The 26,719-nt window shown below is 41.3% G+C and overlaps 33 non-coding genes across 33 annotated transcripts; all 33 read right to left on the reverse strand.

The window, feature by feature from the left end:
• Positions 1-459: 459 nt before the first annotated feature.
• trnav-uac (transfer RNA valine (anticodon UAC)) lies at positions 460-532 on the reverse strand. Its single transcript has one exon. It is a non-coding gene; the product is annotated as a tRNA-Val (tRNA).
• Positions 533-1,070: 538 nt separating this feature from the next.
• On the reverse strand, positions 1,071-1,143 carry trnav-uac (transfer RNA valine (anticodon UAC)). Its single transcript has one exon. It is a non-coding gene; the product is annotated as a tRNA-Val (tRNA).
• Positions 1,144-1,416: 273 nt separating this feature from the next.
• trnav-uac (transfer RNA valine (anticodon UAC)) lies at positions 1,417-1,489 on the reverse strand. Its single transcript has one exon. It is a non-coding gene; the product is annotated as a tRNA-Val (tRNA).
• Positions 1,490-1,949: 460 nt separating this feature from the next.
• trnav-uac (transfer RNA valine (anticodon UAC)) lies at positions 1,950-2,022 on the reverse strand. Its single transcript has one exon. It is a non-coding gene; the product is annotated as a tRNA-Val (tRNA).
• A 273-nt stretch (positions 2,023-2,295) lies between these two features.
• trnav-uac (transfer RNA valine (anticodon UAC)) lies at positions 2,296-2,368 on the reverse strand. The gene has a single exon. It is a non-coding gene; the product is annotated as a tRNA-Val (tRNA).
• A 193-nt stretch (positions 2,369-2,561) lies between these two features.
• trnav-uac (transfer RNA valine (anticodon UAC)) lies at positions 2,562-2,634 on the reverse strand. Its single transcript has one exon. It is a non-coding gene; the product is annotated as a tRNA-Val (tRNA).
• A 273-nt stretch (positions 2,635-2,907) lies between these two features.
• On the reverse strand, positions 2,908-2,980 carry trnav-uac (transfer RNA valine (anticodon UAC)). Its single transcript has one exon. It is a non-coding gene; the product is annotated as a tRNA-Val (tRNA).
• A 193-nt stretch (positions 2,981-3,173) lies between these two features.
• On the reverse strand, positions 3,174-3,246 carry trnav-uac (transfer RNA valine (anticodon UAC)). The gene has a single exon. It is a non-coding gene; the product is annotated as a tRNA-Val (tRNA).
• Positions 3,247-3,519: 273 nt separating this feature from the next.
• On the reverse strand, positions 3,520-3,592 carry trnav-uac (transfer RNA valine (anticodon UAC)). The gene has a single exon. It is a non-coding gene; the product is annotated as a tRNA-Val (tRNA).
• Positions 3,593-3,785: 193 nt separating this feature from the next.
• trnav-uac (transfer RNA valine (anticodon UAC)) lies at positions 3,786-3,858 on the reverse strand. The gene has a single exon. It is a non-coding gene; the product is annotated as a tRNA-Val (tRNA).
• Positions 3,859-4,131: 273 nt separating this feature from the next.
• trnav-uac (transfer RNA valine (anticodon UAC)) lies at positions 4,132-4,204 on the reverse strand. The gene has a single exon. It is a non-coding gene; the product is annotated as a tRNA-Val (tRNA).
• Positions 4,205-4,397: 193 nt separating this feature from the next.
• On the reverse strand, positions 4,398-4,470 carry trnav-uac (transfer RNA valine (anticodon UAC)). The gene has a single exon. It is a non-coding gene; the product is annotated as a tRNA-Val (tRNA).
• A 273-nt stretch (positions 4,471-4,743) lies between these two features.
• trnav-uac (transfer RNA valine (anticodon UAC)) lies at positions 4,744-4,816 on the reverse strand. The gene has a single exon. It is a non-coding gene; the product is annotated as a tRNA-Val (tRNA).
• Positions 4,817-5,010: 194 nt separating this feature from the next.
• trnav-uac (transfer RNA valine (anticodon UAC)) lies at positions 5,011-5,083 on the reverse strand. Its single transcript has one exon. It is a non-coding gene; the product is annotated as a tRNA-Val (tRNA).
• Positions 5,084-5,356: 273 nt separating this feature from the next.
• Positions 5,357-5,429, reverse strand: trnav-uac (transfer RNA valine (anticodon UAC)). The gene has a single exon. It is a non-coding gene; the product is annotated as a tRNA-Val (tRNA).
• Positions 5,430-5,968: 539 nt separating this feature from the next.
• Positions 5,969-6,041, reverse strand: trnav-uac (transfer RNA valine (anticodon UAC)). Its single transcript has one exon. It is a non-coding gene; the product is annotated as a tRNA-Val (tRNA).
• Positions 6,042-6,234: 193 nt separating this feature from the next.
• trnav-uac (transfer RNA valine (anticodon UAC)) lies at positions 6,235-6,307 on the reverse strand. Its single transcript has one exon. It is a non-coding gene; the product is annotated as a tRNA-Val (tRNA).
• A 274-nt stretch (positions 6,308-6,581) lies between these two features.
• Positions 6,582-6,654, reverse strand: trnav-uac (transfer RNA valine (anticodon UAC)). The gene has a single exon. It is a non-coding gene; the product is annotated as a tRNA-Val (tRNA).
• Positions 6,655-6,847: 193 nt separating this feature from the next.
• trnav-uac (transfer RNA valine (anticodon UAC)) lies at positions 6,848-6,920 on the reverse strand. The gene has a single exon. It is a non-coding gene; the product is annotated as a tRNA-Val (tRNA).
• A 273-nt stretch (positions 6,921-7,193) lies between these two features.
• On the reverse strand, positions 7,194-7,266 carry trnav-uac (transfer RNA valine (anticodon UAC)). Its single transcript has one exon. It is a non-coding gene; the product is annotated as a tRNA-Val (tRNA).
• Positions 7,267-7,459: 193 nt separating this feature from the next.
• trnav-uac (transfer RNA valine (anticodon UAC)) lies at positions 7,460-7,532 on the reverse strand. Its single transcript has one exon. It is a non-coding gene; the product is annotated as a tRNA-Val (tRNA).
• A 273-nt stretch (positions 7,533-7,805) lies between these two features.
• trnav-uac (transfer RNA valine (anticodon UAC)) lies at positions 7,806-7,878 on the reverse strand. Its single transcript has one exon. It is a non-coding gene; the product is annotated as a tRNA-Val (tRNA).
• Positions 7,879-8,071: 193 nt separating this feature from the next.
• On the reverse strand, positions 8,072-8,144 carry trnav-uac (transfer RNA valine (anticodon UAC)). The gene has a single exon. It is a non-coding gene; the product is annotated as a tRNA-Val (tRNA).
• A 273-nt stretch (positions 8,145-8,417) lies between these two features.
• trnav-uac (transfer RNA valine (anticodon UAC)) lies at positions 8,418-8,490 on the reverse strand. The gene has a single exon. It is a non-coding gene; the product is annotated as a tRNA-Val (tRNA).
• A 193-nt stretch (positions 8,491-8,683) lies between these two features.
• On the reverse strand, positions 8,684-8,756 carry trnav-uac (transfer RNA valine (anticodon UAC)). The gene has a single exon. It is a non-coding gene; the product is annotated as a tRNA-Val (tRNA).
• A 273-nt stretch (positions 8,757-9,029) lies between these two features.
• Positions 9,030-9,102, reverse strand: trnav-uac (transfer RNA valine (anticodon UAC)). Its single transcript has one exon. It is a non-coding gene; the product is annotated as a tRNA-Val (tRNA).
• A 539-nt stretch (positions 9,103-9,641) lies between these two features.
• On the reverse strand, positions 9,642-9,714 carry trnav-uac (transfer RNA valine (anticodon UAC)). The gene has a single exon. It is a non-coding gene; the product is annotated as a tRNA-Val (tRNA).
• A 193-nt stretch (positions 9,715-9,907) lies between these two features.
• trnav-uac (transfer RNA valine (anticodon UAC)) lies at positions 9,908-9,980 on the reverse strand. Its single transcript has one exon. It is a non-coding gene; the product is annotated as a tRNA-Val (tRNA).
• Positions 9,981-10,253: 273 nt separating this feature from the next.
• Positions 10,254-10,326, reverse strand: trnav-uac (transfer RNA valine (anticodon UAC)). Its single transcript has one exon. It is a non-coding gene; the product is annotated as a tRNA-Val (tRNA).
• A 539-nt stretch (positions 10,327-10,865) lies between these two features.
• Positions 10,866-10,938, reverse strand: trnav-uac (transfer RNA valine (anticodon UAC)). The gene has a single exon. It is a non-coding gene; the product is annotated as a tRNA-Val (tRNA).
• Positions 10,939-11,477: 539 nt separating this feature from the next.
• On the reverse strand, positions 11,478-11,550 carry trnav-uac (transfer RNA valine (anticodon UAC)). The gene has a single exon. It is a non-coding gene; the product is annotated as a tRNA-Val (tRNA).
• Positions 11,551-11,743: 193 nt separating this feature from the next.
• Positions 11,744-11,816, reverse strand: trnav-uac (transfer RNA valine (anticodon UAC)). The gene has a single exon. It is a non-coding gene; the product is annotated as a tRNA-Val (tRNA).
• Positions 11,817-11,995: 179 nt separating this feature from the next.
• Positions 11,996-12,068, reverse strand: trnav-uac (transfer RNA valine (anticodon UAC)). The gene has a single exon. It is a non-coding gene; the product is annotated as a tRNA-Val (tRNA).
• Positions 12,069-26,719: the final 14,651 nt, after the last annotated feature.

Below are 26,719 nucleotides of genomic sequence, written 5' to 3' on the forward strand. Positions count from 1 at the left end.
TTGGGAGTTACCAACTATCTTGTTTGCCAATGACATAATCCTGGAAAGTTACATTTCAGATCTACAGTTTAGACGACCATACCAGGAGGGAAGGTGAAAAGCAAGACTAAAGTCTGGTTACACTGGGGATTGAGCACAAGACCTTCTGGTGTAAAGCAGACGTGATGACTTTTACACTATGGAACAAAGTTCTCTTCCTTTGTTCAGCAGTTAAAGATGCTGCCTTCAAAGTCTCACAAGAACATAGAAGTTGTTGTTTCTTGGTTGTACTCTTATTCAGAAAACATCTTCTTTTGTCAACACTCACACAACACTCGTATTCCTATGACAAATATCAACAGACACACAATACATCCAGTCCAAATGGGCTTTACACAACAGTTCTTTATGAGTTATTTTCAGTGGATGGATATGTGGTACAATCCTACATTTGTTGACTGTGGTAATAACACAGAGTTCAGGTTCCACTGGGGATTGAACCCAGGACATTCTGCGTGTAAAGCAGACGTGATAACTACTACACTATGGAACCACTGATAAATAAATATTTCTAACCCGATCGGGACATATTTGTGGTTCTGAACATTGTTTGGTAGTTAACGAAACTGGCATTGGGAGTTACCAACTATCTTGTTTGCCAATGACATAATCCTGGAAAGTTACATTTCAGATCTACAGTTTAGATGACCATACCAGGAGGGAAGGTGAAAAGCAAGACTAACATCTGGTTCCACTGGGGATGGAAACCAGGACCATATGCGTGTAAAGCAAACGTGATGTCTACTACACTATGGAACCATGTTCACTACCTATGTTCAGTAATTAAAGAAGCTGCCTTCAGAGTCTCACAAGAACCTGGAAGTTATTGTTTCTTGGTTGGACTCTATTGTAGAAAACATCTTTTTTATCAACATTCACATAGCACTCGTATTCCTATGACAAATATCAACAGACATACAATACATCCAGTCCAAATGGGCTTTACACAACTGTTATCTATGGGGTTTTTTCAGTGGATGGATATGTGGTACAATCCTATATTTGATGACTGTGGTAATAATACAGATTTCTGGTTCCACTGGGGATTGAGCCCAGGACCTTCTGCGTGTAAAGCAGACATGATGACGTTTACACTATGGAACCAAGTTCTCTTCCTATGTTCAGCAGTTAAAGAAGCTGCCTTCAAAGTCTCACAAGAACATAGAAGTTGTTGTTTCTTGGTTGTACTCTAATTCAGAAAACATCTTCTTTTGTGAAAACTCACACAGCACTCGTATTCCTATGACAAATATCAACAGACACACAATACATCCAGTCCAAATGGGCTTTACACAACAGTTATTTAGGGGTTATTTTCAGTGGATGGATATGTGGTACAATCCTACATTTGTTGACTGTGGTAATAATATAGAGTTCAGGTTCCACTGGGGATTGTACCCAGGACCTTCTGCGTGTAAAGCAGACGTGATAACTACTATACTATGGAACCACTGACATTTAAATAGTTCTAATTCGATTAGGACATATTTGTGGTTCTGAACATTGTTTAGCAGTTAAAGAAACTGTCATTTGGAGTTACCAACTATCTTGTTTGCCAATGACATAATCCTGGAAAGTTACAGTTAAGATCTAAAGTTTAGACGACCATACCAGGAGGGAAGGTGAAAAGCAAGACTAAAGTTTGGTTCCACTGGGGATTGAAACCCAGGACCTTCTGCGTGTAAAGCAGACGTGATAACTACTACACTATGGAACCACTGATAAATAAATAGTTCTAACCCGATCGGGACATATTTGTGGTTCTGAACATTGTTTGGTAGTTAAAGAAACTGGCATTGGGAGTTACCAACTATCTTGTTTGCCAATGACATAATCCTGGAAAGTTACATTTCAGATCTACAGTTTAGACAACCATACCAGGAGGGAAGGTGAAAAGCAAGACTAAAGTCTGGTTCCACTGGGGATTGAGCCCAGGACCTTCTGCGTGTAAAGCAGACGTGATGACTTTTACACTATGGAACCAAGTTCTCTTCCCTTGTTCAGCAGTTAAAGAAGCTGACTTCAAAGTCTTACAAGAACATAGAAGTTGTTGTTTCTTGGTTGTACTCTAATTCAGAAAACATCTTCTTTTGTGAAAACTCACACAACACTCGTATTCATATGACAAATATCAACAGACACACAATACATCCAGTCCAAATGGGCTTTACACAACAGTTATTTATGAGTTATTTTCAGTGGATGGATATGTGGTACAATCCTACATTTGTTGACTGTGGTAATAATACAGAGGTCAGGTTCCACTGGGGATTGAACCCAGGACCTTCTGCGTGTAAAGCAGACGTGATAACTACTACACTATGGAACCACTGATAAATAAATAGTTCTAACCCGATCGGGACATATTTGTGGTTCTGAACATTGTTTGGTAGTTAAAGAAACTGGCATTGGGAGTTACCAACTATCTTGTTTGCCAATGACATAATCCTGGAAAGTTACATTTCAGATCGACAGTTTAGATGACCATACCAGGAGGGAAGGTGAAAAGCAAGACTAAAGTCTGGTTCCACTGGGGATTGAGCCCAGGACCTTCTGCGTGTAAAGCAGACGTGATGACTTTTACACTATGGAACCAAGTTCTCTTCCCTTGTTCAGCAGTTAAAGAAGCTGCCTTCAAAGTCTTACAAGAACATAGAAGTTGTTGTTTCTTGGTTGTACTCTAATTCAGAAAACATCTTCTTTTGTGAAAACTCACACAACACTCGTATTCCTATGACAAATATCAACAGACACACAATACATCCAGTCCAAATGGGCTTTACACAACAGTTCTTTATGAGTTATTTTCAGTGGATGGATATGTGGTACAATCCTACATTTGTTGACTGTGGTAATAATACAGAGGTCAGGTTCCACTGGGGATTGAACCCAGGACCTTCTGCGTGTAAAGCAGACGTGATAACTACTACACTATGGAACCACTGATAAATAAATAGTTCTAACCCGATCGGGACATATTTGTGGTTCTGAACATTGTTTGGTAGTTAAAGAAACTGGCATTGGGAGTTACCAACTATCTTGTTTGCCAATGACATAATCCTGGAAAGTTACATTTCAGATCTACAGTTTAGACGACCATACCAGGAGGGAAGGTGAAAAGCAAGACTAAAGTCTGGTTCCACTGGGGATTGAGCCCAGGACCTTCTGCGTGTAAAGCAGACGTGATGACTTTTACACTATGGAACCAAGTTCTCTTCCCTTGTTCAGCAGTTAAAGAAGCTGCCTTCAAAGTCTTACAAGAACATAGAAGTTGTTGTTTCTTGGTTGTACTCTAATTCAGAAAACATCTTCTTTTGTGAAAACTCACACAACACTCGTATTCATATGACAAATATCAACAGACACACAATACATCCAGTCCAAATGGGCTTTACACAACAGTTATTTATGAGTTATTTTCAGTGGATGGATATGTGGTACAATCCTACATTTGTTGACTGTGGTAATAATACAGAGGTCAGGTTCCACTGGGGATTGAACCCAGGACCTTCTGCGTGTAAAGCAGACGTGATAACTACTACACTATGGAACCACTGATAAATAAATAGTTCTAACCCGATCGGGACATATTTGTGGTTCTGAACATTGTTTGGTAGTTAAAGAAACTGGCATTGGGAGTTACCAACTATCTTGTTTGCCAATGACATAATCCTGGAAAGTTACATTTCAGATCGACAGTTTAGATGACCATACCAGGAGGGAAGGTGAAAAGCAAGACTAAAGTCTGGTTCCACTGGGGATTGAGCCCAGGACCTTCTGCGTGTAAAGCAGACGTGATGACTTTTACACTATGGAACCAAGTTCTCTTCCCTTGTTCAGCAGTTAAAGAAGCTGCCTTCAAAGTCTTACAAGAACATAGAAGTTGTTGTTTCTTGGTTGTACTCTAATTCAGAAAACATCTTCTTTTGTGAAAACTCACACAACACTCGTATTCATATGACAAATATCAACAGACACACAATACATCCAGTCCAAATGGGCTTTACACAACAGTTATTTATGAGTTATTTTCAGTGGATGGATATGTGGTACAATCCTACATTTGTTGACTGTGGTAATAATACAGAGGTCAGGTTCCACTGGGGATTGAACCCAGGACCTTCTGCGTGTAAAGCAGACGTGATAACTACTACACTATGGAACCACTGATAAATAAATAGTTCTAACCCGATCGGGACATATTTGTGGTTCTGAACATTGTTTGGTAGTTAAAGAAACTGGCATTGGGAGTTACCAACTATCTTGTTTGCCATTGACATAATCCTGGAAAGTTACATTTCAGATCTACAGTTTAGATGACCATACCAGGAGGGAAGGTGAAAAGAAAGACTAAAGTCTGGTTCCACTGGGGATTGAGCCCAGGACCTTCTGCGTGTAAAGCAGACGTGATGACTTTTACACTATGGAACCAAGTTCTCTTCCCTTGTTCAGCAGTTAAAGAAGCTGCCTTCAAAGTCTTACAAGAACATAGAAGTTGTTGTTTCTTGGTTGTACTCTAATTCAGAAAACATCTTCTTTTGTGAAAACTCACACAACACTCGTATTCCTATGACAAATATCAACAGACACACAATACATCCAGTCCAAATGGGCTTTACACAACAGTTCTTTATGAGTTATTTTCAGTGGATGGATATGTGGTACAATCCTACATTTGTTGACTGTGGTAATAATACAGAGGTCAGGTTCCACTGGGGATTGAACCCAGGACCTTCTGCGTGTAAAGCAGACGTGATAACTACTACACTATGGAACCACTGATAAATAAATAGTTCTAACCCGATCGGGACATATTTGTGGTTCTGAACATTGTTTGGTAGTTAAAGAAACTGGCATTGGGAGTTACCAACTATCTTGTTTGCCAATTGACATAATCCTGGAAAGTTACATTTCAGATCTACAGTTTAGATGACCATACCAGGAGGGAAGGTGAAAAAAAAGACTAAAGTCTGGTTCCACTGGGGATTGAGCCCAGGACCTTCTGCGTGTAAAGCAGACGTGATGACTTTTACACTATGGAACCAAGTTCTCTTCCCTTGTTCAGCAGTTAAAGAAGCTGCCTTCAAAGTCTTACAAGAACATAGAAGTTGTTGTTTCTTGGTTGTACTCTAATTCAGAAAACATCTTCTTTTGTGAAAACTCACACAACACTCGTATTCCTATGACAAATATCAACAGACACACAATACATCCAGTCCAAATGGGCTTTACACAACAGTTCTTTATGAGTTATTTTCAGTGGATGGATATGTGGTACAATCCTACATTTGTTGACTGTGGTAATAATACAGAGGTCAGGTTCCACTGGGGATTGAACCCAGGACCTTCTGCGTGTAAAGCAGACGTGATAACTACTACACTATGGAACCACTGATAAATAAATAGTTCTAACCCGATCGGGACATATTTGTGGTTCTGAACATTGTTTGGTAGTTAAAGAAACTGGCATTGGGAGTTACCAACTATCTTGTTTGCCAATGACATAATCCTGGAAAGTTACATTTCAGATCTACAGTTTAGATGACCATACCAGGAGGGAAGGTGAAAAGCAAGACTAAAGTCTGGTTCCACTGGGGATTGAGCCCAGTACCTTCTGCGTGTAAAGCAGACGTGATGACTTTTACACTATGGAACTAAGTTCTCTTCCCTTGTTCAGCAGTTAAAGAAGCTGCCTTCAAAGTCTTACAAGAACATAGAAGTTGTTGTTTCTTGGTTGTACTCTAATTCAGAAAACATCTTCTTTTGTGAAAACTCACACAACACTCGTATTCATATGACAAATATCAACAGACACACAATACATCCAGTCCAAATGGGCTTTACACAACAGTTATTTATGAGTTATTTTCAGTGGATGGATATGTGGTACAATCCTACATTTGTTGACTGTGGTAATAATACAGAGGTCAGGTTCCACTGGGGATTGAACCCAGGACCTTCTGCGTGTAAAGCAGACGTGATAACTACTACACTATGGAACCACTGATAAATAAATAGTTCTAACCCGATCGGGACATATTTGTGGTTCTGAACATTGTTTGGTAGTTAAAGAAACTGGCATTGGGAGTTACCAACTATCTTGTTTGCCATTGACATAATCCTGGAAAGTTACATTTCAGATCGACAGTTTAGATGACCATACCAGGAGGGAAGGTGAAAAAAAAGACTAAAGTCTGGTTCCACTGGGGATTGAGCCCAGGACCTTCTGCGTGTAAAGCAGACGTGATGACTTTTACACTATGGAACCTAAGTTCTCTTCCCTTGTTCAGCAGTTAAAGAAGCTGCCTTCAAAGTCTTACAAGAACATAGAAGTTGTTGTTTCTTGGTTGTACTCTAATTCAGAAAACATCTTCTTTTGTGAAAACTCACACAACACTCGTATTCCTATGACAAATATCAACAGACACACAATACATCCAGTCCAAATGGGCTTTACACAACAGTTCTTTATGAGTTATTTTCAGTGGATGGATATGTGGTACAATCCTACATTTGTTGACTGTGGTAATAATACAGAGGTCAGGTTCCACTGGGGATTGAACCCAGGACCTTCTGCGTGTAAAGCAGACGTGATAACTACTACACTATGGAACCACTGATAAATAAATAGTTCTAACCCGATCGGGACATATTTGTGGTTCTGAACATTGTTTGGTAGTTAAAGAAACTGGCATTGGGAGTTACCAACTATCTTGTTTGCCAATGACATAATCCTGGAAAGTTACATTTCAGATCTACAGTTTAGATGACCATACCAGGAGGGAAGGTGAAAAGCAAGACTAAAGTCTGGTTCCACTGGGGATTGAGCCCAGGACCTTCTGCGTGTAAAGCAGACGTGATGACTTTTACACTATGGAACCAAGTTCTCTTCCCTTGTTCAGCAGTTAAAGAAGCTGCCTTCAAAGTCTTACAAGAACATAGAAGTTGTTGTTTCTTGGTTGTACTCTAATTCAGAAAACATCTTCTTTTGTGAAAACTCACACAACACTCGTATTCCTATGACAAATATCAACAGACACACAATACATCCAGTCCAAATGGGCTTTACACAACAGTTCTTTATGAGTTATTTTCAGTGGATGGATATGTGGTACAATCCTACATTTGTTGACTGTGGTAATAATACAGAGGTCAGGTTCCACTGGGGATTGAACCCAGGACCTTCTGCGTGTAAAGCAGACGTGATAACTACTACACTATGGAACCACTGATAAATAAATAGTTCTAACCCGATCGGGACATATTTGTGGTTCTGAACATTGTTTGGTAGTTAAAGAAACTGGCATTGGGAGTTACCAACTATCTTGTTTGCCAATGACATAATCCTGGAAAGTTACATTTCAGATCGACAGTTTAGATGACCATACCAGGAGGGAAGGTGAAAAGCAAGACTAAAGTCTGGTTCCACTGGGGATTGAGCCCAGTACCTTCTGCGTGTAAAGCAGACGTGATGACTTTTACACTATGGAACCAAGTTCTCTTCCCTTGTTCAGCAGTTAAAGAAGCTGCCTTCAAAGTCTTACAAGAACATAGAAGTTGTTGTTTCTTGGTTGTACTCTAATTCAGAAAACATCTTCTTTTGTGAAAACTCACACAACACTCGTATTCCTATGACAAATATCAACAGACACACAATACATCCAGTCCAAATGGGCTTTACACAACAGTTCTTTATGAGTTATTTTCAGTGGATGGATATGTGGTACAATCCTACATTTGTTGACTGTGGTAATAATACAGAGGTCAGGTTCCACTGGGGATTGAACCCAGGACCTTCTGCGTGTAAAGCAGACGTGATAACTACTACACTATGGAACCACTGATAAATAAATAGTTCTAACCCGATCGGGACATATTTGTGGTTCTGAACATTGTTTGGTAGTTAAAGAAACTGGCATTGGGAGTTACCAACTATCTTGTTTGCCAATGACATAATCCTGGAAAGTTACATTTCAGATCGACAGTTTAGATGACCATACCAGGAGGGAAGGTGAAAAGCAAGACTAAAGTCTGGTTCCACTGGGGATTGAGCCCAGGACCTTCTGCGTGTAAAGCAGACGTGATGACTTTTACACTATGGAACCAAGTTCTCTTCCCTTGTTCAGCAGTTAAAGAAGCTGCCTTCAAAGTCTTACAAGAACATAGAAGTTGTTGTTTCTTGGTTGTACTCTAATTCAGAAAACATCTTCTTTTGTGAAAACTCACACAACACTCGTATTCCTATGACAAATATCAACAGACACACAATACATCCAGTCCAAATGGGCTTTACACAACAGTTATTTATGAGTTATTTTCAGTGGATGGATATGTGGTACAATCCTACATTTGTTGACTGTGGTAATAATACAGAGGTCAGGTTCCACTGGGGATTGAACCCAGGACCTTCTGCGTGTAAAGCAGACGTGATAACTACTACACTATGGAACCACTGATAAATAAATAGTTCTAACCCGATCGGGACATATTTGTGGTTCTGAACATTGTTTGGTAGTTAAAGAAACTGGCATTGGGAGTTACCAACTATCTTGTTTGCCAATGACATAATCCTGGAAAGTTACATTTCAGATCGACAGTTTAGATGACCATACCAGGAGGGAAGGTGAAAAGCAAGACTAAAGTCTGGTTCCACTGGGGATTGAGCCCAGGACCTTCTGCGTGTAAAGCAGACGTGATGACTTTTACACTATGGAACCAAGTTCTCTTCCCTTGTTCAGCAGTTAAAGAAGCTGCCTTCAAAGTCTTACAAGAACATAGAAGTTGTTGTTTCTTGGTTGTACTCTAATTCAGAAAACATCTTCTTTTGTGAAAACTCACACAACACTCGTATTCCTATGACAAATATCAACAGACACACAATACATCCAGTCCAAATGGGCTTTACACAACAGTTCTTTATGAGTTATTTTCAGTGGATGGATATGTGGTACAATCCTACATTTGTTGACTGTGGTAATAATACAGAGGTCAGGTTCCACTGGGGATTGAACCCAGGACCTTCTGCGTGTAAAGCAGACGTGATAACTACTACACTATGGAACCACTGATAAATAAATAGTTCTAACCCGATCGGGACATATTTGTGGTTCTGAACATTGTTTGGTAGTTAAAGAAACTGGCATTGGGAGTTACCAACTATCTTGTTTGCCAATGACATAATCCTGGAAAGTTACATTTCAGATCGACAGTTTAGATGACCATACCAGGAGGGAAGGTGAAAAGCAAGACTAAAGTCTGGTTCCACTGTTGATTGAACCCAAGACCTTCTGCGTGTAAAGGAGACGTGATGACGTTTACACTATGGAACCAAGTTCTCTTCCTTTGTTCAGCAGTTAAAGAAGCTGCCTTCAAAGTCTTACAAGAACATAGAAGTTGTTGTTTCTTGGTTGTACTCTAATTCAGAAAACATCTTCTTTTGTGAAAACTCACACAACACTCGTATTCCTATGACAAATATCAACAGACACACAATACATCCAGTCCAAATGGGCTTTACACAACAGTTCTTTATGAGTTATTTTCAGTGGATGGATATGTGGTACAATCCTACATTTGTTGACTGTGGTAATAATACAGAGGTCAGGTTCCACTGGGGATTGAACCCAGGACCTTCTGCGTGTAAAGCAGACGTGATAACTACTACACTATGGAACCACTGATAAATAAATAGTTCTAACCCGATCGGGACATATTTGTGGTTCTGAACATTGTTTGGTAGTTAAAGAAACTGGCATTGGGAGTTACCAACTATCTTGTTTGCCAATGACATAATCCTGGAAAGTTACATTTCAGATCGACAGTTTAGATGACCATACCAGGAGGGAAGGTGAAAAGCAAGACTAAAGTCTGGTTCCACTGGGGATTGAGCCCAGGACCTTCTGCGTGTAAAGCAGACGTGATGACTTTTACACTATGGAACCAAGTTCTCTTCCCTTGTTCAGCAGTTAAAGAAGCTGCCTTCAAAGTCTTACAAGAACATAGAAGTTGTTGTTTCTTGGTTGTACTCTAATTCAGAAAACATCTTCTTTTGTGAAAACTCACACAACACTCGTATTCCTATGACAAATATCAACAGACACACAATACATCCAGTCCAAATGGGCTTTACACAACAGTTCTTTATGAGTTATTTTCAGTGGATGGATATGTGGTACAATCCTACATTTGTTGACTGTGGTAATAATACAGAGGTCAGGTTCCACTGGGGATTGAACCCAGGACCTTCTGCGTGTAAAGCAGACGTGATAACTACTACACTATGGAACCACTGATAAATAAATAGTTCTAACCCGATCGGGACATATTTGTGGTTCTGAACATTGTTTGGTAGTTAAAGAAACTGGCATTGGGAGTTACCAACTATCTTGTTTGCCAATGACATAATCCTGGAAAGTTACATTTCAGATCGACAGTTTAGATGACCATACCAGGAGGGAAGGTGAAAAGCAAGACTAAAGTCTGGTTCCACTGGGGATTGAGCCCAGTACCTTCTGCGTGTAAAGCAGACGTGATGACTTTTACACTATGGAACTAAGTTCTCTTCCCTTGTTCAGCAGTTAAAGAAGCTGCCTTCAAAGTCTTACAAGAACATAGAAGTTGTTGTTTCTTGGTTGTACTCTAATTCAGAAAACATCTTCTTTTGTGAAAACTCACACAACACTCGTATTCCTATGACAAATATCAACAGACACACAATACATCCAGTCCAAATGGGCTTTACACAACAGTTCTTTATGAGTTATTTTCAGTGGATGGATATGTGGTACAATCCTACATTTGTTGACTGTGGTAATAATACAGAGGTCAGGTTCCACTGGGGATTGAACCCAGGACCTTCTGCGTGTAAAGCAGACGTGATAACTACTACACTATGGAACCACTGATAAATAAATAGTTCTAACCCGATCGGGACATATTTGTGGTTCTGAACATTGTTTGGTAGTTAAAGAAACTGGCATTGGGAGTTACCAACTATCTTGTTTGCCATTGACATAATCCTGGAAAGTTACATTTCAGATCGACAGTTTAGATGACCATACCAGGAGGGAAGGTGAAAAGCAAGACTAAAGTCTGGTTACACTGGGGATTGAGCCCAGTACCTTCTGCGTGTAAAGCAGACGTGATGACTTTTACACTATGGAACTAAGTTCTCTTCCCTTGTTCAGCAGTTAAAGAAGCTGCCTTCAAAGTCTTACAAGAACATAGAAGTTGTTGTTTCTTGGTTGTACTCTAATTCAGAAAACATCTTCTTTTGTGAAAACTCACACAACACTCGTATTCCTATGACAAATATCAACAGACACACAATACATCCAGTCCAAATGGGCTTTACACAACAGTTCTTTATGAGTTATTTTCAGTGGATGGATATGTGGTACAATCCTACATTTGTTGACTGTGGTAATAATACAGAGGTCAGGTTCCACTGGGGATTGAACCCAGGACCTTCTGCGTGTAAAGCAGACGTGATAACTACTACACTATGGAACCACTGATAAATAAATAGTTCTAACCCGATCGGGACATATTTGTGGTTCTGAACATTGTTTGGTAGTTAAAGAAACTGGCATTGGGAGTTACCAACTATCTTGTTTGCCAATGACATAATCCTGGAAAGTTACATTTCAGATCTACAGTTTAGACAACCATACCAGGAGGGAAGGTGAAAAGCAAGACTAAAGTCTGGTTCCACTGGGGATTGAACGCAGGACCTTCTGCGTGTAAAGCAGACGTGATGACTTTTACACTATGGAACCAATTTCTTTAACTATGTTCAGCAGTTAAAGAAGCTGCCTTCAAAGTCTTACAAAAACATGGCAGTTGTTGTTTCTTGGTTGGACTCTATTGCAGAAAACATCTTTTTGTCAACACTCACATAGCACTCGTTATGTGGTATAATCTTACATTTGTGGACTGTGGTAATAATACAGAGTTTAGGTTCCACTGGGGATTGAACCCAGGATCTTCTGCTGGTAAAGCAGACTTGATAACGACTACACTATGGAACCACTGATATAGACTTTACAGTAAATTAATCAGCTCTGCTTTGTTTTATTACGTGGTTTCTGCTGGGTTTCCTCGCAGCTGTCGGTGGTTATTGGCCTCCACATATTGTCCTAAACTCCTGAAGTTATTGTTTAAATTACCTGATGCATCAGCCGGACTCCCACACGTTGCAGAACCTCCGGTCATCGTCACAGTAACTTTCCAAACTCCAGGTTTGTGATCAGTTATTCACACTTTGTGTCTGCGAGGCTTTTATGTGATTAATTAGACTCTACAGTCCAAACTCTTCATTTAAAAGCACAATGTTATTTTTAAAAAGAGATCAGAAAGTGCCCGCTTTCAGAAAGCGTTGCCTCTTATTCTCAAGAGCTTCTTTGGATGAAACATTTTCTAGGAAAAGAAGAACTAAATTATTGAGTGGAAAAGCCTTTTAACCACAGACAGGCAAGACGGGCGGTTTTTCATGTGAAGCTTGACAAAAAAGTTTCCTATTAATGCTTCCTGATCTGCCACAGTTTGGTTTGATTTAGGAGGAGGAAATTATAACTGGTTTCAAAACATCTCGACAAAAGACTGCAGCTGAAAATGACGCTGGTGCTTTTGCAGAAATGTTGATTAATGTCCTTTAAATCAAAATGGTACAGTCACATCCCAAGAACCTTGTAATTCTGCTGTTTACCTCCCGATCATTGCAACAAAAGATGAAATGATTGCCGCTGTGATAGTTTTGAGTTGTTAAATCCTGTCTCAGAGGATTATAAACCATGAGCAGTGTTTAGGTGTCTGATAAGCTGCATCCTCACAGCCCTGCAGAGTCTAACAGTAGTTGTAAAGGTTCAGGTGAGATGATGAGGACAGTGCGTTTGAAGGCTTAAGGTTTATAGAACTATGGGGAGTTATCACAACAGCAATCATTTTATCATCCTTTATAAAGATCCTGAGGTAGAAATATATAATTCAACACATTCAGGACAACTTTCTCTCTGTAAAGGTAAAAGTAACGACAGCTGGTCTGCAGAGTGTGCTGCAGGAACGAAGCATTTATGAGACTGTTCTGGAAGTGTACGTGGATTAAACTTCTGTAGAGGACCGGGGAGAAGTTAATGTGGATTTATTAAAAAACGTGCACACTACAGACTGTAGGGACTACTAAAAAGAACAAGATGGCGGCGACCAAAAAGCCGATTTCGAGGCTTCAGAACGTAGTCCACAAACCAACGGGTGATGTCACTCTGACGACGTCAACTTCTTACATACAGTCTGTGTTTAAAACCTTAAAACCTCCTAATCTCTCAGGACAGAAATATGTGTCCTGAACTGTAACTCTTCGGTGAGTCATTATATTTCACAAACTCTTTTTTTGTTTAGGATTGAGCGGAAGGGAAGAATAAATAAATTACATTACAGTTCATTTAGCTGACGCTTTTGTCCAAAGCGACGTACAAAAAGTGCAAACATTCATGGGGATACAACTCTGAACAGTAAGAATCTTGTAAGTACAAAATGCAGCTATACATGTTACGGTTAAACACCGAGCTGAAAGCAGTTACTCAGAGTTCAGACTTTTCTCAAACGCCGTTTGTACTTAAATTTCAGAAACGTAAATGACCAAGCATCGCTTACGCAAAACATAAAACTCAGAAGAACTCCCCGGTCATAAACAAAACATAAACATCACGAGACATAAACAAACCGTCCTCCTACTTCAACAGTGTATTAAAAATGACAACAAATTAAAAGACGTTGACATTATCCATATAGAGGGTTTTTTCGGAGCACTAGTTGCGGCTTCTGGTTGAAAATCTCTAAACTTTTCAAAAATTCTGCACTCCCCCTCTGCCAGAGACAAATGTTATATGACACTCTGTGTTTAGGTTTTAAATTAGAAACATTACGTTATTTTAACCCGATGGTTTCCTTGTTGCCTGAACAGAGCAACAGGTACACGGATGGAGTGAAGCACATATTCAGTTTAACGGAAGTCAGAAATCTTCCTCTCTGTTCAGTTTATTCCTCCAGACTCATTTACTGCTGCTGCTGGATTTCAATCTTTTTTCAATTTGTTACTCACATGGAGAAGATTTCTTGCCGGGGTCCACAGATAACGTTAAAGTTGAGCGGATGAATGTAAAGTGAGGCAGTTGACGGGGACGCAGCTTCTCTCTGGGATGTTTCCTGATGAGGTGTTCACATTTAACTCCGGCCTGATGCCGTGTTTCCATAAACTCCTGTTTACCCACGAGAGGCCATCCAAACACAACACGTGAAATAAACGAGAGGGGATATTTGCGCCTGTGTTTTTCATCTTCTCTTGATTGTTGTTATACGAGTGTCAGACGGGGAATGGAGAATATGAAGAAATGCAATCAAAGGCTAGATTATTACTCTGCTGTCACTCAAACTTTCTTGGTTTAAGATGAAATCGTCTGCCAAATCGCTATCAAACTGGGACAACAAACTATCTTTATATAAAGTGAGAGTAGTCACAGAGACAAACCCACAGACATCAGGACACCTTCATGAACCTGCAGCCCGACACCTTCTCCTGACACGTTTCACATCATTTTCAAACATAGGCAAAAAATCAACGAGGCAATATTTAAACGTCGATATTTAAATTATGCATAACAGTTATAGATTATAGCATGAAGCATGTACTGCTCAACTACAAATAAAAGGGGCCAGTGAAGGAATAGCCCCAGGAAAGTGGCGCGAACGGGCAGAGAATCCAAAATCAATTCTCACAAACTGTGCAGCTTTACGGAGATTCTTCAGAACATATTTCTGATTCAGTCTCAGTGTTTCCAGCTATTTCCATCAATCCGGCTCTGATAAACAGACACAGTTAGACACTCGCTGGCGAGGAAGGTGTAACATCCAGCTGAAGAGACGGAGATCCGCCTCAGGAGTTGGTGGAGACCAAAGCAGAGATAAAAGGAGAAAACCTTGGAGCTCCTCCGGACACAAACAGTGGACTCCTAACGGGTCACAGTAGAAAGAGAAAAGATAAACTTGATAACGTTGGCTCAGTGTCCCAGAGAGCCATTAGTGAGTCAGTGAAAGCAGCCATCATTCAAATTATTAAATACACAGAGAATATTTTGTCTCGCATTAAGGCTTTACCGCACCGTTGTGACGAAAAGAGAGCTGAGCCAGAAGGCAAAGCTCTCGATCTACCGGTCGATCTTCGTTCCTACCCTCACCTATGGTCATGAAGGGTCATGACCCAAAAAACGAGATCACGGGTACAAGCGGCCGAAATGGGTTTTCTCAGACAGGCTGGCGTCTCCCTTAGAGAGAGGGTGAGAAGCTTAGCCATCTGTGAGAGACTCGGAGTAGAGCCGCTGCTCCTTTACGTTGAAAGAAGCCAGTTGAGGTGGTTCATCTAGTAAGGAGCCACCTGGGCGCCTCCCTAGGGAGGTGTTCCAGGCACGTCCAGCTGGGAGGAGACCCCGGGGAAGACCCAGGACTCGGTGGAGAGATTATATCTCCTCACTGGGAACGCCTCAGGATCCCCCAGTCGGAGCTGGAGGATGTGGCCCGGAGAAGGGAAGATTGGGGTTCCTTACTGGAGCTGCTGCCCCGCGACCCGACCCCGGATAACAGGTGGACGATGGATGGATGGATGAAGGCGTTTTTTCCCGTCCGATTAATCCGAACTTCAATAATCTTTTTTCCAAACATTGTTTTTGTCACAACGTCTTTCAAACAGAATGAAAATGCTTCGCTGCTGGAAAACTACAAAAACGTTTTTCAGAGCAACGTCGATTTTCTGAGCTTTCGCAAATAAGGCATCAACCAATCACGCTGCGTGGAACAACAATCTTCTATTTTACCTTCAACAATGAAATCTCGAGACGCATGAAACTCACAGACGAGTATTTTGCATTATTGGTTTGGTGGTCTTTATTCGCGCGAATACAGCCGCTGGAGTATTTTTGTCGTAATGGCAGCTAACGCTAACGTCAGAGGTAACTCGGTTCGAAGCGAATAACAAACACATCAGAACTTAATATGTCGGTTGATACATTACAGCTCGTGCCAATTCACTTCGCCTGCTGCAAAGTTGCGTCTTTGCATCAAGTTCGTATGTAATCATGAAAACTTTGCCCTGCGTTTGGTCTGAACGCATCTTATCTACCAACATTTTGTCAATTTGGTGACTCAGCAAATATTAACAGCCATCTTTAATCGACTCCCGAAGCCTCTTTTTGGACCATCACCTCCAGATACATTTATCATAACTGTTATTTGAGATGTTTAATTAAAGGTGTACGTTTACTGCTAGCCATCGTTCTCGCTGTCAGGAGTGTTTGGGTTGCTAATATAACATTCAATGTTTTATTTTCGGGACTTTATGTGTTATTTTTAAATGACTGTGCTGTGCTGTCCAGCTAACGGGGATAATATACCAAATAAAATGTTGAAAGTAGAGATCAAAAGCAGAAAATCTTTTTCAATTAGACTTAAGTCTGGAGCCATTTTAATCAGTAAATCATTTACAGATGAATTAATATTGCATGACTAAAATATGACACCGTTTAATGGAAACTTTCATCAAATGATTACGATTTAAAGCTGCTGTGAAAACGGTCATAAGGAGGAATAAAGTGGCGGAGAGCGGCAACATCAGAGAGTCCGAGCCAGCTGATTGGAGCTCATCACTGTAGGGCTCCGAGTGTGTGTGTGTGTGTGTGTGTCTCATTAATTCCCTTTTATTCTGCCTCTCAGATAAGACTTTCTCAGTGAGCTGAATAAATTGTGTTTCTCTCTGCTCTGCGAGAGGTCTGCTGAGTTGTGAATGAAGCACTCGACGCGCTTCCCGTCCCGATTATTGTTTCCTCCCTTCGGTGGGAAGGTGAGGTTGAAAGGTGCGGGAGAAGATTTCATTTTCTCTGTAGATAAACATGAAGAAATAATGAGACTTCTTTGTGCGTTGGGCCCTTCGTTAATAAAACAGCACTCAGCGGGCGAGCTCGAAGAAAAGGATTCGATGTTTAAGTTATTATTAGAGGCGCACTGTATTCTCTCCAGGCTGCCATGTAGTCCGGGGAGAAACATGTATTACAGGTGATTCGTTTGACAGTATGTTTGATTGATCGTTTTATTACCTGTCACCTGCCACTGATCTTCACATTAAAAACACAATTCACATTATACCAGCAGTGTTACAGAAGTGGCTTTTTATTTGAGCGGTGAATAATCTCTTATACTGTAAAACCATTATAGTCTCTGAGCCCTATGTTCACATAATCCCTTTAAATTCCCTTCAGTAGCTTCAGACTTAGATTATTTTCAACACTCTTGAGATGTGGCACATCACTTTTAAACTGAGTGAGATGATGAAATCCTGCAGAACATATTATTATTATGCCCCACTGGAATCAAATGGAAATATTCTACATATCATTTTATGTACAGTTAACAGGTTTCTGCAAAACAAAACAATAAATCCTAAAGAAATATAACAGGTGAGAAATCAAACCAGGAAACCTGAAGAAATCCTCACGGGAGAAGAACTCCCATGATGCACCGCTGCTGCACCACCACACCAAACTCCCATGATGCAATGCTGCTGCACCACCACATCAAACGCCGACGATGCACCGCTGCTGCACCACCACACCATACTCCCATGATCCACCGCTGCTGCACCACCACATCAAACCCCCATGATGCAATGCTGCTGCACCACCACATCAAACTCCCACGATGCACCGCTGCTGCACCACCACACCATACTCCCATGATGCACCGCTGCTGCACCACCACATCAAACCCCCATGATGCAATGCTGCTGCACCACCACATCAAACTCCCACGATGCACCGCTGCTGCACCACCACACCATACTCCCATGATGCACCGCTGCTGCGCCACCACATCAAACCCCCATGATGCAATGCTGCTGCACCACCACATCAAACTCCCACGATGCACCGCTGCTGCACCACCACACCATACTCCCATGATGCAATGCTGCTGCACCACCACATCAAAATCCCACGATGCACCGCTGCTGCACCACCACACCATACTCCCATGATGCAATGCTGCTGCACCACCACATCAAACCCCCATGATACACCGCTGCTAACAATGAAGGTGGTCCACCTTCATTGTTAGACATGTAGTCTCAGAGACTAGTGTAAACACTTAGCTTGTGTTTTCTCTTGCTGTCGCACCACAAAGGGAAACATGTTATTTACTAGTCGAAGTGAACTCAGGAGAAATAACACTAAAAAGACTTGGATGGTAAAAATGGCTTATAAATAGTATAGTATTTTATTTGACAGTCTTCTTGGTCAGTACCTGAGTATCATCTCAAACATCCTCACGGGACAAAATAACTCCCACAAGTAATTTTTGCAACTGAAAATATCTTAAAGCATCTTATTAATTTCATTTATGATTTTCTTATGAATCACCTTCTCCTACGTCTCTTGGTGTGAAGAGCTCCTCATTAATGCTTTCCCTCGACTCCTCCTGTCCCGTCTCTTACTCGCCTCTCGCTGCTTGACACCTTAATGACGCCTGAACTCATATTTTCATTTCTCTGGTCGTGTTGATTATGTTTCGCTGCTGCAGACCCTCGCAGGCTCCGAGTGTCTCCTCCACCTCACGGAGACACAGCAGTGAGCTCAGAGATGTGAAGAGGAGCTGAGGTTACACAAACGATGGCAGGAAGCTGCAGTCGAGGACACCAGAGGCCAGAGGCAACACATACAACACAAGTCAACACTGAGCAACATCTCGCTGCTGATGTTCTTATCTGGATAAAAAGAAAAGTCTGTTTGTATGCAAAATTGTAGACGGGTCGTAAACCTGCCAACATTTTATTTATTTATGATAATAACGCATATTTAATAGCGTCACATTTTCCGACTCACGGGGCGGATACACACGTGATTCTTCCCTTCTGAAAACGGCCTTGGCGGAGGTCTGTAATTGCCCTTTTGATTACTCTTGTTTATGCTCATAGAGGCTCCAGCCGGCTTGATAAAAACAATATTTTGCAAATGATTACACAAGAACATAATAAACTGATTGGAGCCAAATGAGATTCATGTACCTCACTGTGAGTTATTCACCTAGAATGAGTCTGAATTAGATCAAATTGACAGCCGTGGCGCTCGATGATGAGGTCATGCTGCGAGAACTACAGATGTTTACAGATAATAAACTACAGGAGCTGCCCTTCAACCTGCCTCAGGCCTTAAATATCACATCCCGTGTGAACAGGTCCGCTCTGTATACATGCAGCATACATACGACCCCAGACTGGTGTCTCTCCTGCTGTCTCACCATCACGAGACAGACGGGAGCTTGAATTATCCAAAGTTCCTCTGCGGGTCTGTGCAGCCGAGCAGCACTGATCCACAGTGACAGGGAAGTGCATGCAGCAGAAAAAGTGAGACTCACATTAAAACACATTGCAGCACATTAAGTCCATTGCGTTTTTTTAATATTAAAAACCCTTACGGAGTTATGTAGATTGTTAAAAAATGATTCTTCTGCAGCTACAAGCGAAGGACAGTGAATTGCACTTTGAGGTTTAAGCAGACCAGCCGGTGTGTTCCCAGGTGACCCGCTGCCTAAATCAATTCTTCCCTCAGAATCTGTCATCAGGCTTTTACTGAGAGCAGAAGCTAAAGAGAACTGCTCAGGATGATCATCAGCTGCGTGATTACAGCTGCACATGAAAGATGCACTAAGAGCATTTGGTCTTGGAGTCTGTCACAAGGTGTGACGTCAGAAAGGTGCGCAGGGAGACGAGCTGAAGCTGTTTGCCCATCCGACAACTTGTGAAGAAGCAGACTGGCAGCTAAATCCCCTCCTGGCTCCCTGATCTCTCTCCAAGAACTGCTGTGTGTTTGTGTGTTTGTAGTCTCAATGCAGTGAATCAGACGAAGCTTTCACACTCAACACATCCAGGAGCTGGAAGACGTTTCTCACCTTCACACACCTCAACTCTTCGTGCTCGATGTGGGTGTTAAATGTTACATGAAGTAATTAAACCTTTAACAAACAATGTGCAGAATGTTTGCAGCAGCAGAAGAGATTAATCATCAACCACAGAATCCTCAGGATACATATTTTTCATTTGAATACATATTAAAAATGAGCCCTGATGTGTGTTTTTCAGATTAACACATCCATCACTTGGTCGGCACCAGACAGAACATATAAAAACAGAGACGTGTTTTATCTCTTTATTTTATTTCTGAACGAAGGTAAATAGTTCACTGCTGGAGATGTTACATTACTTATTAAAACACCCATTAAATGCTGGGAAATGTAATTAAACGTGTAACGTGTAATCAGATTGCACAGACAAATGTAAAATTGCAGCTAAACCTGGATCCGAACCCGACTTTATATTTCATGCAGTAAACATCAATTTCACAGATAACAAACCAGATGTGTCCCGAACTGTTAATGTGAAAGACATTCAGTCAATTATACGTTTTTTAAATCGATGTTACCAATTATTTCAAAATAAAATGTCTTGGCATTTTTATGGCTTTTGAAAGATTAATTTAAGACATTTTAATAGAATTAAAGGTCTTATTTTTAGATGAATTTGATGCCTTTCAAGACTTCGTATCTTCAAACAACGAAATATATGATTTCTTTAGAAAGGTTATTCCTCATATTCGTGTGTTCTACTAACACGTGTCAATGTCTGCTTGTTGCATACATGCAGTCTTTTCAAAAATACACTTCACAGGAAGCAACTTGGTCTTGGTTTGGGTCAAAATAATAATGATAATAATACTAATAATAGTAATAATAATAATAATAATAATAATAATAATAGTAATAATAATAATCATAATAATAATAATAATAACAATACTGAAGTGGTGTTTCAGAACGGAAGTTACGTGACTAATGAATCTATTGTGGTTTCACACGGGACATGAACTGCGGTGTCTTTTGACCTTTTCATTCACTTCACTTACTTCCTGCTTCATAATTTGTGGATTACGCACAAAGTGATTTCATGGGATGTTTACATCAGTGCATTACTTCTCGTAGGTCTGAACAGCACATGAGAATATCCCGGGGAGTACAGCGGAGACAGAAGCAGAGCCCATGATAAGGGTTGTTAAGTTCCTGATGTAGAAGAAGCTTTATATAAATATCTTTACGAACAGCTTCCTCCAACTCGATAACATCCGAGCACACACATCTACACTGCGAGCTGTGATGTGACGGCTTACGAGAGCTGCTTTTAAAGCCTCATATCAACAGACACCTCCGTGGTTAACAGGCAGACAGCCCGCTCAAAGCACCACAAAGGTTTCCAGAGAAACATCTGTCTCCATGGTGATCTGAGGGCTCCAGCTCGTAACGCCTGAGAAGTCCGAACCTCATGGCTGCAGCTTGCCGTCCTCGTCCCCATGAGGCCCATTCTGGTCTTTATGGGCCGGACAAAAGACGATGCGACACGTCGGAGAAAACACACGACGGGTTAAAATGCACCCAGTAAGGGGGGGGGGGGGGTTAACAGGAAGTGAGTGCTCTGTGCAGTCTGTGTAAAGTTACAGGTCTGCTGGACTTAGTGAACCAGTGGACAGGAGGACGGGAGGAGGGTGAGGTCGACCGGTGCAACCTTCTGCATGAGCGCTCTGCTTCACAACACATTTAGAAACTCTTTCAGGTGGAAAGTTCATCTGTGTGTGTGTGTGTGTGTGTGTGTGTGTGTGTGTGTGTGTGTGTGTGTGTGTGTGTGTGTGTGTGTGTGTAGTCTTGAAAGAAAAGTGGTTTTCCAAAAAGTAGTCTCTTGCCCAAAGTACTGGTCGATTTAATAATTCAGAGCCAAAAGGGATTCTGGGAAGATGAAGCAGCAGATATTCTGGACAGACGCTTTCTGTTTTACAAAAGCTCCATTTTCAGGAACAGGAACAGAAAAGAACAGAAGGGATTAAAGTGATGGAACTGATCTCTTGTTGTTTTATTAACTTCCCTTCTTTGTCCGTCCAACTAAGTGAAGTGTTTGGAAAACTGCTGCCCGGATCCTGTAATGTTCATGAGTCAAGAGGATTATAATGTTTTTGGTCTGTTGGGTTAGAGCAGGAGTGGGGAACCTCCGGCCTCCAGGCCGTATACGGCCCGCGAGACCATTTGATCCTGGCCCTCGAGGTAATTCGTAAAACGCACGCAAAAAAAATCCACTAGCAAAAAAAAACCGCTGACTGACTGTTTTTCCTAGCCAAGGTCAGGGTCCTTGAACACAACACGAGCGGAACGTGTCATCACGTGGTCATGTCATGTAAAAAAACGTAAACAATTTTAAACGAGACTGTCAGGGACGTCAGTGAACGCAGCGTGGCGAGTGTAAACAAGAGAAAGGTGGATGTGGAATGTCGCTCTTTCCAGGAGAAATGGACGAACGATTATTTGTTTGAGGAAGTTAAAGGCCAGTGTGTCTAGTTTGTGTGGAAACATGTCAAACTGCACGAGCTGAGAGGACGAGTGTTTGGATAAAGTTAACGCTCTTCGGTGGAGTTTGGCCCAACAAGCAGCTCTCTGCAGAGCGGAACATACAAACATGGACAGATAGAGAGGTAGACCCCCACACCAAGAACACACTGTTGCACCACTGCTGTGCAGTTATCACTGCCATGTGCAATACTCACTTTATTTATATCACTTGGTACTTATATTATGTTTTATTATATTTAATTATTGTTTACTGCCTTTTTACTTCATAAGTTCTTCTGCTGTGACGAGATACATTTCCCCGTTGTGGGACTAATAAAGGATTTATAATAAAACAAAGATACAGGATACAAACGTTGATTTTTTGCATTTAGCATAAAGAAAGGTGAAATGAACGGGCTGTGCAGAGGTTATGAGTTCAATAATTAGTACGGCCCTCGAAGGATGTTGTAAAAAAAAAAATGGCCCTTGATAGGAAAAAGGTTCCCCCCCCTGGGTTAGAGGTTAACTATATGCACAACTCTGTGACACTTGGTGGAAGGATGAAGCACGGGCCGAGGAAGAACACGCTACATGTTGGAGCAGATCTGGAGCAGAATTATCGGAAAAACAAGTTCCAGACGGGGAAAGTTCAAGTGAACGTCCTTCAACTGTGAAACAAACACAACGTCTTCGTAGCGTCCATGTTGTTATGACTTAAAGCTCATCAACACACGAAGTCAGAAGAATCTCTTTTGCTCCATCAGCAGCTTCACATCTCGACAACTATCGGACCAACAGTGAATTTCTTTATTTAGGCGACGAAGTGTAATCTCTGTTCTTAGTTTAAATAGATGTGCACTGCTGAAGGTTTTAGCTTCGGAGATGTTTTTCATCACTACAAATGATTTCTGAGTAATAAAAGATGACTAATCATCAACCACAGCTTCCGAAAGATACATATTTCTTATTTTAATATATATTTAAATGAGCCCATGATGTGTTCTCTTCATATAAACACATCCATCACTTTGCTGACGGAGGCACAAGAAGGAAAACAAAGAAGAGTGAGAGCTCACCAAACACCGTGCTGAAGTATTCTATAGCTTCTCTGCTCAAATCTATTTTACATCTAAAGTTGCGACCTCCAAAATAAAAGACTGCGACGAGCAAACTGTTGAGAGCTTCACTTTGAAAAGATGAAGCATGTGAAGGTTTGGTCTGAATGTGTGCAGGCTGAAGCTCAACATATACACAGGAAGTTCTTCTTATTGTGTCTGATCAGATTTAACTCTGCAAAGACATTGAGTCCTGAACGAGTCATAATGAGCTCTTCATCAAATGTTATTTTCAACCTGCATGTTTTGCGTAATGCAATTCCTCTTTATTGACCCTGACGCAGTTTTTGTAAAATTTTCCCAGCCGGCGCTCAGTAACGTGACGTGAGTTCTGCATGTTCCTCTGCTGCTGTTGTTCATCTAACTGTGGTTCTGAGGAATGAAGTGTCGACTTGCTGGGAATGAATCGCGTTCGTTGATAAGAATTGATTTGTGGCACATTTTATTAATAACATATTATATTCTTTGGGCTTGGGGGAAGGTATCAAGTATTTTATATATTTATATATATTTTGTTATTAGTAATTAATCATAATGTGGAGATCTGCTGATTTTCTCTGTTTTATATTAAAGTGACAGAACAAGACATTTAAAGACGACTTGGACTCTGTATCTGTGTTTAGCTGCTCCATGTTCCACGTTCTACTCTACGTCTGTGTCTGTGTGCACAGACGGTTCATCTGAACACACACAATTACCGCCAAACAGTCACGTTGCACTTTATATCCACGTCTGACTTCATCATTTTATATCACGTGTTTTGTGATGTCACAGTGACCTTTGACCTCCAACATCCAATCCTGAGCTATTGAGTTCAGCTTTAAGTTCATATTTAGTACTAACAACAACTATGTGCAGACAGTATGTATCACAATATAATCAGGAATCTCCTCTCACATCCACATCCTCCTGATTCCCCACCATGAGAATCAGCTGGTGATGAATCAGGTCGTCTCAGGGAGGAAAAGCTTCGGCCAGCGCTCGTTTACCGCTGACATGTTATCTGTGATTAAATCAGCTGCTGGCTCCCATCAGGACAAACTGTAGAGACTCCACCGGACTGTGAGAACAGAACAGATCCTATGGAGGAGCAAAAGACACTGAACTGCAGTAAGTGAGCCTCATGCTGATGGTAAAGAACCTGCGAGGTTGGACTGAGCAGCACAATGTATTACACACACACACACTTCAGACTGATTTAATGTGAACTGTCGGATTAGTGAAGGCTCACTGGCACAAAGCCCTCACCTGTGGGAGAGCAGAAACACACACACACACACTACACAGGGTCGAGTGTATGCAGAGTACATCTGTAGAGTCAGTGTGAACAGATCTCCACATCTGGATCTGCCTCCCTCTGCTCCTCGCAGCCTTTTATCCTCAGAGAAAAGCTCTTTAACGAAGCGCGCATGAAGCAGCCGTCGGTCACCAGCGAGGACAGATGAAGACAAACAGAAAGGAGAGGAAGACGCCATGATTCTCATTAATCCTGCAGCGCTACCTGCAGCTCGCTCGGCCTGCAGAACAGACGCTTACAAAGAAACGTTTTTAGAAAACTGACACATTATTCCAGTCTTGAAAACCTGTTTCTACATTTTTGGGTTTAAGGTTTTGCTCTCTCAGTTTTTAGCTATTTATTTATTCAAGGATTAAATTTTCATTTTTTAATAGATCTTCACTGACAAATAACCAGAGAGGAATTTTACACTTTTCATCCCTGTTGTCATTTCTGGTTTAATAATATCTACAAGTTTCTATATTCACATAGAATTCTCCGGGTTTCATGTTTCACTGATAAATACCGTGACTGTCCCGGGGATAAATGCTGAGTGTGACCTTTCTCATGGAAGAACAAAGATGTTTGAAAAGCGATGAGATGAGAAGATTACAACCACTATGAAAACAGCAGCCAGCTGGCAAAAAACCACAATCTGCAGCGTTAAAACTCACTAACCAGCCCGTCAGATCTTGTTAGTGCAACAAACATGCTAAGCTAAGTTAGCTAGCTGCTGGTGGAAGCTTGGTATGAACTCCAGGAGACACCAGCTTTACACTCTTTATGATGTAACTCCTTCACTTTTACTTTCCTCCCACAATCTGCAAAGATAACCTCAGTGTTCAGAAATGTCACAGCAGCTGGTTTCCAGTTGGACGGTCACAACAGAGCCGGCAGTGTTCTCTGCTGGTCGCTTCCACTTCACTTCTTTATTTCCCTCAGTCGGCGTTCCTCTTTCAGACCGTTGATTGCTAAATTAAATCTGCTCAGAAACACTATTCTCGATGGCCGGTTGCCACGTAGCCATGGTGACCTGCCTCCTCACAGCTGTCATTTCAGAAAGGGCTTCAAGTCTGTGCACAATATTGTTACGACTCTAAACACGAGTGTCTACACTTGAAAATTGAAATATTATTCAAGAAATGTAAAGAAGTCCTCGTACATCCGTCTCTGGCGTCCCCGTCCTCTTGTCGTTGGCATTCCCAGTCTGTGTGTTCCTCGGGAATTACCTTGTGATGCTGATTACGACGCACGTCGCTGCACCTGTAAATCAGTTCAGGCCTGAGAGCGACGTGAGCCAAATCCAATTTTTGAGCGAGCACAGACAGCTATTACTTTAATGGATCCGGTGTGTGAGGACAGTCAGAGAATCAAGGTGACTGAGTCTGAGTGAAGGATGAGCAGTGCACGGAAACAAAACTTAAGTACGACAATCAGAAGTAATGGAAGTAATCAGACCGCGGCTGAATCGCTCCACTGGAAATGACCTTATTAACATTTCATTGGATGTATTTGCAGGATTTATATTCTTTAATTATCTGAATGAACACGAGCAGCTGGGAGTTATGGATGAAAGGTTTCCCTGTTATAATATTTGGATTGTATTTCTTAATGTTCTCATGTCTGATGAATGTTTATGGCTGTTGGTTAGATCCCTGTGCTGCGTTGGACGATCCTTCTGGTGTCAGTAAAGATTACTACACTTTTCATTTGAGAGACAGACTGAGATGACTTTGCTTCGCGTCGCCAGCTTCATCATCCTTTACTTGGCAAAGGAAAAAACTGGTAATATTTAGGCATGACAGTAACCATTTAGATTCCCAATAAGTGA

The sequence above is a fragment of the Cottoperca gobio genome, unplaced genomic scaffold (assembly GCF_900634415.1).
Source record: "Cottoperca gobio unplaced genomic scaffold, fCotGob3.1 fCotGob3_272arrow_ctg1, whole genome shotgun sequence".
Classification (NCBI taxonomy): Eukaryota; Metazoa; Chordata; class Actinopteri; order Perciformes; family Bovichtidae; genus Cottoperca; species Cottoperca gobio.